The following is an 11168-nucleotide window of genomic DNA, read 5'->3' on the forward strand; positions in this document are numbered from 1 at the left end:
AACCCTCACTCTGGATCTTAGAGTACTATCACCTCCCGATCCTTCTTAGACGTATCTCATTCATCTCCTCCTGGTCTCAGAATGTGTTCCTTACTAAACCCTCACTCTAGATCTTAGAGTACTATCTCCTCCCGGTCTCAAGTAACTTAAATGAAGTTTTGCTCCTCCGAATTTTTATTGTGATAATTTTTTCCTAAACACTTTCTCCCTCCTGAGCAAGCAATGAATACGGGCAGGTTCACAATGCATGCACTCACTAAAAAAGACTTTTAAATGAAGAAAACCACAATACATGCAAAAACATGTCACGAAAATCAATCCTGCATTTGTCTACCTTGTTATATTGTCATGGATCCCACAACCCTAGTTGTGGAATTAGCCTTGCATAATTATGATAAATAAATCAGTAAAAGATGAAGAAATCATGTGTATAAGGCTTTGCAAATAGTAACGAATCAAACTTACAATTGAAGATTAAACCTTGATTCAAAACACTCACCAAAATCCAAAAGAAAGCACAAAAGACTTGTGTTCTTAAGCCATAGCCCAGGCGCGTATATTCAAGGATTCAAAGCTCAAAAATTTATTTTAAAGCATGTGTTATAGCCTCAATACAATGGAAAAAGAGTACCCTAAAAATATAACAAAGTGGTGTATTTATAGAAGTAGAAACCTAGTCCTAAACTAACTAGGAAACCTCAAAAAGTTGGCTGGTCACCAATACGGCATCCACCACAGCTCGTGGTGAGTCTTCGTGGTGGTGTCCTTAGATTCTGATGGCTGGCCATCCCAATAAGGCACCCACCATGGCAGTGGTGAGCACCACAGCACATGGTGAAGCCCTTGGTGATTGCCTTGGCCATTTTGTTTCTTGCCTTGGCTCTTGGTGGCTGGATGACCCCTATAACGGGGCGTGGTGTACACCATGACCCTTGAAGGGGATTGTGATGTGTTGCCGCCTTATCCAATACGGTACCCACCACGGCCAGTGGTGAGCACCACGGCCCATGGTGAGGCTCATGGTGGTTAACCTTGGTCCAAACATGTTGTTCTAGCCTCCAAATGCCCGATACAAGGTTCTTCATGGCATGGTAAAGTTTGGTGTTCGCTTTCTTCGTTCAATTTTGTCACCAAACCTCAATGAAATCAAGTCAATTGAACCTTTTTTGTGCGCTTTGTTTTCTTTGTGCTCTATTCTCCACACCACGATACCATCTTAGTCTAAACTCAAGCAAATTTCCACATAAATCAATCCAAGGATCTTCAACTCAAGAACATTTCAAGTTCCCTGATAACTAAACAAAAACGCATATCAAACTAATAAAACGTGCTTGAGAACTTACAATAATTCTATATTTTGAGCATCGTAAATGTCGTCTTTCAGAGACGCATCAACACACTCAACTTAGAATCATTATTTGTCCTCAAGCAATAACACACAAAAAAACAAATGATGCACAAATACAAACACCTAATAGGAAATATATAGCAGCCCTACAACATAAACCACATGCCCAACTTCACTTACACAATGCACTCATGTTCTAACCAACTCACCAGGATTACTTCATGACATCGTACTATTCATAGTTGACCAAACCAATGCAAATAATCATATACTAGTCAATGTAGCTACCAAACAACACAATAACATTGACCTCACCACAACACAGTGTATATAAGAATAACAAAGACAGGAACAAAACTACTCGCACTCTCAAAAGAAAGTCAAACGATACAAAAGTACAGGCCATAGGCTTCCCCTTATTTTCAACACTTTAGCTCTTGAATAGCCTTTTTAGGATCATAATAGGACTTTTTAGGATTGTAACTTAGGATTGAGATCAGGTAGGATACATTTAGGATAAAAGTGACTACTTTTCCCCCCCAGACGCTACTTTGGCTTAGCTATTTGTTTTCAACCCCCCAAATTCTTATTGTTCCCTTATTTACTCATTCTTTTTTCTTGAGAGTGATTTTCGCTTTTGTTCAATCTTTTTTTATGACTCATTTTTGCACTTATTTTATCTTTCACTTACGGCCACAACCATGCTTTTCTTTTCTTCTTATCCCACTATTCTTTTCATACTCTAACTTTTCTGCTTCTCCTTATAATAGCAACCCTTAACTTAGGCTTTTGTCCTGAGTTGAGGTACACGTTGTCCTTATAGGGACCAGGGCTAAAATTGAGATTCACAGATAAATAGGGAATGTGAATTGTGGTATATCAAAGAAACGGTCTATATAGGCTCAAATTGTTGGTTCAAAGGGTACAATGTCATTTGGTGGTCAATTTTAGGCTGTGACTAAATATCAACAAAGGCCTATGTTCCTATCCTAATTCAGCTACCCAATTGTTTTAGTGAGACTAACCAGGCAAGTTCTAGCTTACAAATGATCAGTCAAACAACACAAATTTAGCTCACACACACATGACACTGATCTTATGATGTTTAGTACTAATCAAAATAGTCATAACCAGTATTTGACCAACAAATCACTATGTACAATGTTACAAAGATCCCAAAAAGTCAGTTATCATGTTTGAGATACAATCACACAATCATTTAGAAATTTTGAATAGGGTCATTTCTTCCACTTTCATCGGGTACTACAAACTCCTATAGACACTTGTATTAACACAAAAACCTAAACATGTTAGTTCTACTAGATAATACACCTTTAAAGAAAAGAAACATGGCAATAAAAACTCCAAAGGGTTCAGGATGCCCCACTCCCCATCAAAATTTGTGCATTGTCCCTAATGCACTTAAAGACTCCAAAGTATAAAATAAGGGAAGTGATCATACCTGTGATGCCCTAGGCATCAATAGTAGATTACCTGACTACTCAGACTTCATCAAGTATCCACATGGGTTGCCTCCCATGAAGCGCCTGATTTACTATCATGGTACGACATCCTCAAGCTGTACTACTTCTTTATTCTTAGGTTTTGAATAGTGTCAATAGGAAGTGCACCATTCTTTCTTTGATTCACCGTAGCTGATAATTGCCCCATTTGTTGCTCCAATTGCTTGATAGAGGTTGAGTGTGCTATATCACTTGGGTCATTTTGGACATGTCGCCATTTAGCTCCTTGACACCAACTTATGTAGATTCTGTTTTCTGTAGCACTTTAGTCAGTATCTCTTCCATCCTTAAGTTGCTTACTCCAACTCCACCTCTATTTTTGTTTTTAGGATGCACATAAATACTGCTCCGATCATTTTTATATTAATCCTTGTTATGCCAAGTACATTTATCGCAGTGTTTTATCCTATCATAATATCTATCTCTTTGAAAGTTCTGACCTTGGTTTCCAGAGTTGTAAGCCCATAAACCCCATGGTTGTTCATATACTTCACTTCTTCATCACTAATTAGGTCGTTATAGAGACCGACCGCATCAATAACATTTACCTTTTCTAACCCTCCAACCAACAATCGTTTGGTCAATAAGTCCATCTAAGTTCGCATGTGAGCCATGGCTTGATCGTGTTCCTCTTCTATCATCTTCTGATCCACTGACATCTCAAATGAGAGGCCAAAACCTCCCATATCAATGTCTCTAGTGTACCAGGCTCTGTTATTCTTTGCGAACTGATCCAAAATTGATGTGGCTTCCTAAAATGCCTGGGCCATGAATGAACCTCCACAAGCTGCATTAATAATTGACTGTCTCAAAGTTACATGATCTGTAAAATAACTCCTTCAAGTGCTCATCTATTATATTATGATTTGGGAATTGGTTAAGCTTCTGCCTGAATCTCTCTCAATTTTCATGCACCTCCTTAGCAGGTAGCTGCTTATGAGCATTTATCTCATTCTTGATTTGCAGCTTCTTAGATGGTGGGAAGAACCTCTCTAGAAATACTTCCCTTAGCTCCCTTTAGGTTGTGATAGAGTCATGTAAAAGCTTATTCAACTACTTCATTGTCTCCCAAGACAAAGACAATAGAAACAGACATAGTCATACGACTGATTGGCTAACCCCAGGGATTTCAGATGAATTTCAGGTTGCGATAAAGTTCATTAAGTGTTGGTTGACATCATCACTTCCTGCTCCGCTAAATAATTCTTTAAGTTCAATATTTATAGCATGGTACTAGTGATAGTAAACTTCACGCCTTGAGGAAGTGGTGGAAGGACTATAGCTCTGGTAGCTCCCTTGCTATCTATATCAGCATCATCCTTAGTTAAGGCAAAGTTCACAGGTCTCTAACCTCTTCCCCTCAAGACATCATTAAGTTCATCCCTGACTTGATTTTCAGCAAGCTCTCTCAGCCTTTGTGCCTCATGCTTTTGCATATTCAATTTCTGAATTGACCTTTATAGTTCAGGATCGTAGGAAAGCAATGGTTCACCCTTACTGCGGGTGTTTGGCATGAACTACTTATTCCCTTCAAAATCAAAAACAATAAACAAAAAGTTAAATTAGGAAATAGAACTAAAAACTGAATTAGCAACTAATAGAATATTTCAAAGTTGTATTCTCCGACAACGACACCATTTTTGATAATGTTCAAATATACTTCTCAAAAGAAATATAGACGATCATTAGCAATATATTCACCAAACTAAGAGTCGGGGTCGATCCCACAGAGAACAGGTTGGAATAATTCTATCAGTGTTAGTTGCTATTTCTCAAAAATAAGATTGCATAAAGTAAAAGTAGGGGTTTGGATTTTGATTTAATAAAAAATAATAATATAATGACAAATAAACAAAATTTAGTTTGTAAATAGTATGAAGACTAGGCTAGAGTTATGATCCCCATGACTTATAACTTAAAAGACAAATTATATTCATGATATCGTTCACTATATTACATACAAAATCTAGCGAGCTAGGTAACATCTATTTACCTTCTGGTCCTTTTTAGACATATCTCATTCATATCCTCCCGATCTCATAATGTGTGCCTTACTAACCCTCACTTTGTATCTCAGAGTACTATCTCCTTTGGTCTCAAGTAACTTAGACGAAGTTTTGTTCCTCCGAATTTCTATTATGATAATATTTTCCTAAACACTACCTCCCTCCTCAGTAAGCAATGAATACGGGCAGGTTCTCTATATGTGCACTCACTAAGAAAGACTTTTGAATGAAGAAAACCACAATACTTGCAAAAACAAATCACGAAAATCAATTCTACATTTGCCTTGTTATGTCTTCATAGTTCCCACAACCCTAGTTGTGGGATTAACCTTGCATAATTATGATAAATAAATCAGTAAAAGATGAAGAAATCATATGTATAAGACTTTTCAAATAGCAACGAATCAAACTTATAATTGAAGATTAAACCTTGATTCAAAACGCCCTACAAAATCCAAAAGAAAGCACAAAAGACTTGTGTTCTTAAGCCACTACTTGATTCAAAGCTCAAAAATATAGTGTAAATAATTTTTTATAGCCTCAATACAATGGGAAAAACGTACCCTAAAAATATAACACAGTGGTTTATTTATAGAAGTTGAAGCCTAGTCGTAAACTAACTAGGAAACCTCAAAAAGTTGGCTTTGAATGGTCACCAACATGACACCCACCACGGCTAATGGTGAGCACCATGGCACATGGTGAGGCCCTTCTTTATTGCCTTGGCCATTTTGTTGCTTGTCTTGGCTCCTGGTGGCTGGACGACCCCCATAACGGTGCTTGGTGTACACCACGGCCCTTGAAGGGGCGTGTGATATGTTGCCTTAGCCACTTTATGGTTGCCTTCTCTAATACGACACCCACCATGATCAATGGTGAGCACCACGGCCCGTGATGAGGTCGTGGTAGTTGCCCTTAGTCCAAACATTCTGCTCTAGCCTCCAAATGCCCAGTACAAGGTTCTTCATTCCATGGTAAAGTTCGTTGTTCGCTTTTTCTTTCAATGTTGTCACCAAATCTCAATGAAATCAAGTCAATTGAACCTTTCTTGTGCACTTTGTTTTCCTTATGCTCTTCCACACCATGATACCAACTTAGTTCAAACTCAAGCAAATTTCCACATAAACTAATCCAAGGATCTTCAACTCAAGCACACTTCAAGTTCCCTGAAAACTAAACAAAACACATATCAAAATAACAAAACGCGCTTGAGAACTTATAATAATTCTATATTTTGAGCGTCGTTAATGTCGTCTTTTGGAGACACATCAGTAGACATATCTTCTCCCAAGACATATGATCCATCTTTCTTTTGTCTTCTTATGCTCCCCACAGATAGTCACTACATTTCTTATCAATATCCTTCAGAATACTCTTAGGTTAGATGAAAACAAATCCCAAAATTTGTGTATAAAAGTAGTACAATATTGATAACTTGGAGTTTTTTTAGCATATGAGAGATGTCTAGCTGAAACTGCATTTATTTTGTAGTTATTTTCACTATGAATTCATAGCATTCTTGCTTAATATATTTCTTTGGGATAAGGGGAGGCCCAAATATGTAATTGGGAGTTTTCCTTCAGTGAATTCAGTTAGCCAAATATATCAGCCTTTTTAGCATTATTTACCCAGCTAAAAAAATATTAAATTTTTTATATTTTCCACAATCTTAGTAGTTGCAGAGAAGTGTTGTAAAGCCTCAATTACCTATTTCACAGAATTTATATCCCCTTTGTAAAATATCATGAGATCATCGACAAACACTAAATGAGTTAGTTGGATAGATTTAGACATAGGATGAAATATGAGTATGTACTCATGATACATTCTTGGTGACTAGTGAAATCCCAAGATGGTATGTATGTTTTTAGATCAAATTTCTTGAACAACTCATGCCTATAATATAATTGTTCTAAACCCTCCTTACGTTAACCCATGGTAGTGATGAATGATTATGACATGTTCTATGCCTAGAATGTTTCTCTAAACATGCTCTATGCTTCAAGTACATAATGTACTCATGCCTATTACACTTTTCTCTTCAGGCCCTCATTTATGTGTGTCAAAGATATGATAAGTAAAAGCTATGATTTAATGGTATCTCTCTTATTTTAGATCCTTTAGTGTCCTTCGTATGTTACGATAGAGGTGCTGATAATAACTGAATGATGGTTCTAGATGAGAAGATAGTTCTCTCTTATTGGGAAGATATGGGTTATGTTTATTCTACCTATGGTTATAAAAGTGGAGGGAATCAACTATCTATTCTATGAAAGAGTTGGATGAAAATTTTAATGTGTCTCTTGGTAGTAGTCCTTGAAAAATTCAGATTGTAAAGACGTTAGGTAAGCTAAAGAATGTTAGCTAGGTTGGTTACCTTTGTAATCCCGAAATATTCTAATTCAGATCATTCCATAAGAGCCCAAGAAAATATGAGAAAAGTCACCGTCCAGAGAGCCACGAGTGTCACCTAAGGCCCGTAAAAGGACCCATGAGTCGTAGGTGGGACTCGTAGACCCAAACTTGTATTTCAGTAGCTACTGGAATGTGCACTCAGTTTCACGACTAGGTCTATGACCCATATAAGGGTCCGTAGACCCAATCATAAACCTTCAATGCTCTTCCATGAGAGGGACTATAACCATTGGAAGGGTCTACGACCCATAGAAGGGGTTTGAGACCCAACATGGTAAATTTTAGTAAGTCTAATTTTGTGCACCCAACTTCCACAAGGGGTCTTCTACGATCTGTAGGAGTTTCTATGGTCCGTCGGACAACCCGTAGACGGTTCAGAGACAATTTTAATAACGGATAGTTTGGTCATTTTTCACCCTTTTCCAAACTAAAATCCTAACATTTGGGGACTAAATAAGATCCCATATTAGTACCCTATGTGTCTTTTCTCTCATTAACACTTGGAAGATTTAGAGTAAGGATTAGAGAGGAGAAAAAGCTAGGGTTCCAGCGTAGTCATTATGTTCTTCAATTTTTTCCAAGAACATCATTCTTCCAAGTATATTAGGTTAATCATAGTATTGAACTGAGTTTGTCCTTGTGTCATATATCTAAATTCCATTCTTTTGAGTTCAAGCTTGATTTAAATCCTATTATACCAAATTTTTGAGTGAGTTATGATATCTTTCCTTGAGTTCTCATATAATATTGATATTTCGATCATTCCCATAATTCAATTCTTGAAGTTACTGTTCATGCTTACATTCCCATGAATCTAGTTGAGTATGTACATTGTTTCTTATTATGCATTGTTTTGAGTTAAACAATGATATATTTTCATGTCTTGATTGAGCAAAGAGATTTGAGTACATTATATTCCTTGAGTTATGATACTTTATATCACCGATTATGCATGATTTTACTAAGTCTAAATGAGCTAGAGTATTGAGCATAAATGTATCTAGTGTGTATTTTGACACATATGAGATTCAGTACTAGTTATTCTTATGATGATTTTAATATATTGGAATATTATTTATAATTTCAATAATAATATTTATATGTGATTTTTTTGTATCAAGAGTTTGTGAAAATATACGACATGCTAGACTTGGCCTTAGTGATTAACAATGAAAGAATCATTTATCCAAACAAGGTTTACTTGGTACTATAGATAATTAATTTCTACTATTAATATTGTTGTAATGACCCTGAAGGTCATTTTTGGAAATTTTTGTAAAATGACTATTTTATCCCTCTCTATAGTTACCTTAATTCATTTTTGATCAATAATGGGTGATGGTTTTGGAAAATACTTTGAAAAAGTTGATTTTTGGAAGTTTTGGGATTTAAAGGCGTAAAGTATTCAAAAGGGGTATTTGGGACCAACTGAATTTAGGAGTCTCAGAATAGAATTTTGTTGTTTCCATTAGCTCTGGGATATGAAATTTGGCCTAGGAGAGTTGACGGAATTAAATTTGGAGTTGTAACGAAGATTTGAGGCCTAAGTTGGAAATTATTGAAATTTTGATCATAGAGTTGACTTTGGTCAATATTAAGAGATGCGATGCTAAGAATGGAATTCCGATGACTCCATTGGATTTGGGGGATGAGTTAAGATCTAGAGGTAGTCTTAGTTGAATTTTTGGAAGTCCCAAGCTTGTTTTGGTATTTTGAGGCTCAAAGTTAGTTTAGTTGTGATTTATCAGGTTTTGGGTCAAAGAGACCTCAAATTAGAATTTCGACGATTCCATTGAGTCTGAAATGTTGAATTTAGTATGGAAGCATATATGGTTTGTGTGTACAGGATTCCTATCGAATCTCGAGGGTCATTTTTGTGATTTGGTGAAATTTTGAAAGTTTCTGATATCTGGTGTCTTCGCTTTAGCGAAGGGAGTGCCGCTTTAGCAAACTCTGGTTTAGCGAACTCCACTTTAACAAAGGGTGTCCTCTTTAGCGAAGGGAGTCCGTTTTCGCTAAAGGAGTCCGCTTTAGCGAACAGGGCTACTTAAGTGGGGTTCGCTTAAGCGAACCCTGTGTTGTTTAAGCAACACCTGGGGGGTTTACGGTTGGGGTTTTAGCCATTTTCCACTAGTTTTAGACCTTGTAAACTTGGGAGAGGGTGATTTTAAGAGGGTTTTCGTGGGAAATCTTGTGGGTAAGTATTTTTAATGTGTATCTTCCATTACCCATCGATTATACACCAATTTTAGTCTTTAATTCATGATTTTAAACCTTGATTTTGGAGATTTTTCAAGAACATGGAATTTTTAGTAAAATAATGATTATGAACTGATTTTAAGTCCAAATTTAAAACAGTTTTCACTAATAATTTCCAAATGCTACAAGGAATGTTTTCATGTAAAAAAAATTTAGATTTGCCCTTCGTTTTCGGAATTGGGATTTTGGATCAATTTTGGTATAGTTTTTAAGAATTATGATTTAGGTGTCGTTAGACTCATTTTCTCATTAAGAATTAATATATGATTAGATTTTATTGATTCGGAACATTGACGTAAGGGCAAGGCTCAAATATTGGAATAGTTCAGGGTAAATTCGTGGCAAGTGAACTTTTAAACCTTCATTTAAGCTTGTAGGATCATGTATTCTTTTTTTGTATGTTGGAGAGTAATGAGAAGAGATTTGGGACTATTTGATTATTTGATTGAACTTGATAACAAAAAATGGGGTAATAAATGGCAAATTTGATAAGTTAAAATTATGTGTTCGATATGATTAAACCTTTGATTAATTGAGGACATGTGAATATATTGTTATGACATGAGTTGTGACATGTTGTTGATATCATTTTTTTGTGATTTACATGATATTGACCTTTTAAATTGGTTCTGATATATTTTGAGATTGAAATATGAATAGATTGTTGTGACATGAGTTATGACTTGTTGATATCATTCCATTATTGTGATTTACATGAACATTGCGTATTTGCATTGGTTCTAATATATTGAGATGGAATTGATTTGAGGATTATGCTTAAGAAAAATAATTCTGGTGGATACATGGTCCATGTGTGGCCCCCATGGTTTTCGTCCTGCTAGTCAGCGAATATGTATCATTAGGACAGAGATACATCATTGTACGTGACATTGCATTGCACTACATTGCATTATACATCTTTTGCCATTTTTAGAATGTGTTTACCTCTGATAGCCCCGTGATTTATACTATGGGTTGATATGATTTGACTAAGACTTGAGTTGTACTGTTGATTATATATATACTTGTGCCGTTTGAACTGTTAGAATGGGATGATTTCTATGTAGGTTGTAGTATGAGGGTTTGGTTGGTATGATAAGAGTACTTGTATTCTATTAGCCTTTCTTAGTCTTAGTTGTTCTCTTGCTGGTACCATGTTGGTGGTACTCACTCTTTTCTATCTACACTTGTGTAGGTTTTGAGCTCGGACAATGCTTCTGTTCTCTGTCCCTTCATCCAAGGCTTACAGGGGAGACTTAAGAGGTTGTTGTCGATGCCAGTGAGCTTCCTTGTTCCTTTTTACTTTTACTTTGTTCTATTCAAGTGGCAAAGATTTTGAGACTTATATTATTTTCATTATTGCTATATTAGAGGCTTGTACATCTGATAACCAGTCCTTTGGGGGTATTGCAGAAGACTAAGATTTTCACTTTTGTATACTTTATATCTATTTAAAACTATTTCCGAATTATTATTCCGAAATTATTGGATTTAGGTTGACTTGTCCGGTTGGAATAGATAAGTGCCATCATGCCCAAATTTGGGTCGTAACAAATGGTATTAGAGTCCAGGTTCATAGGTCTCATATGTATAAGCCAAGTCTAAGTAGAGTCTCGA

This window comes from Solanum dulcamara, chromosome 2 (genome assembly GCF_947179165.1).
Source record: "Solanum dulcamara chromosome 2, daSolDulc1.2, whole genome shotgun sequence".
Taxonomy (NCBI): Eukaryota; Viridiplantae; Streptophyta; class Magnoliopsida; order Solanales; family Solanaceae; genus Solanum; species Solanum dulcamara.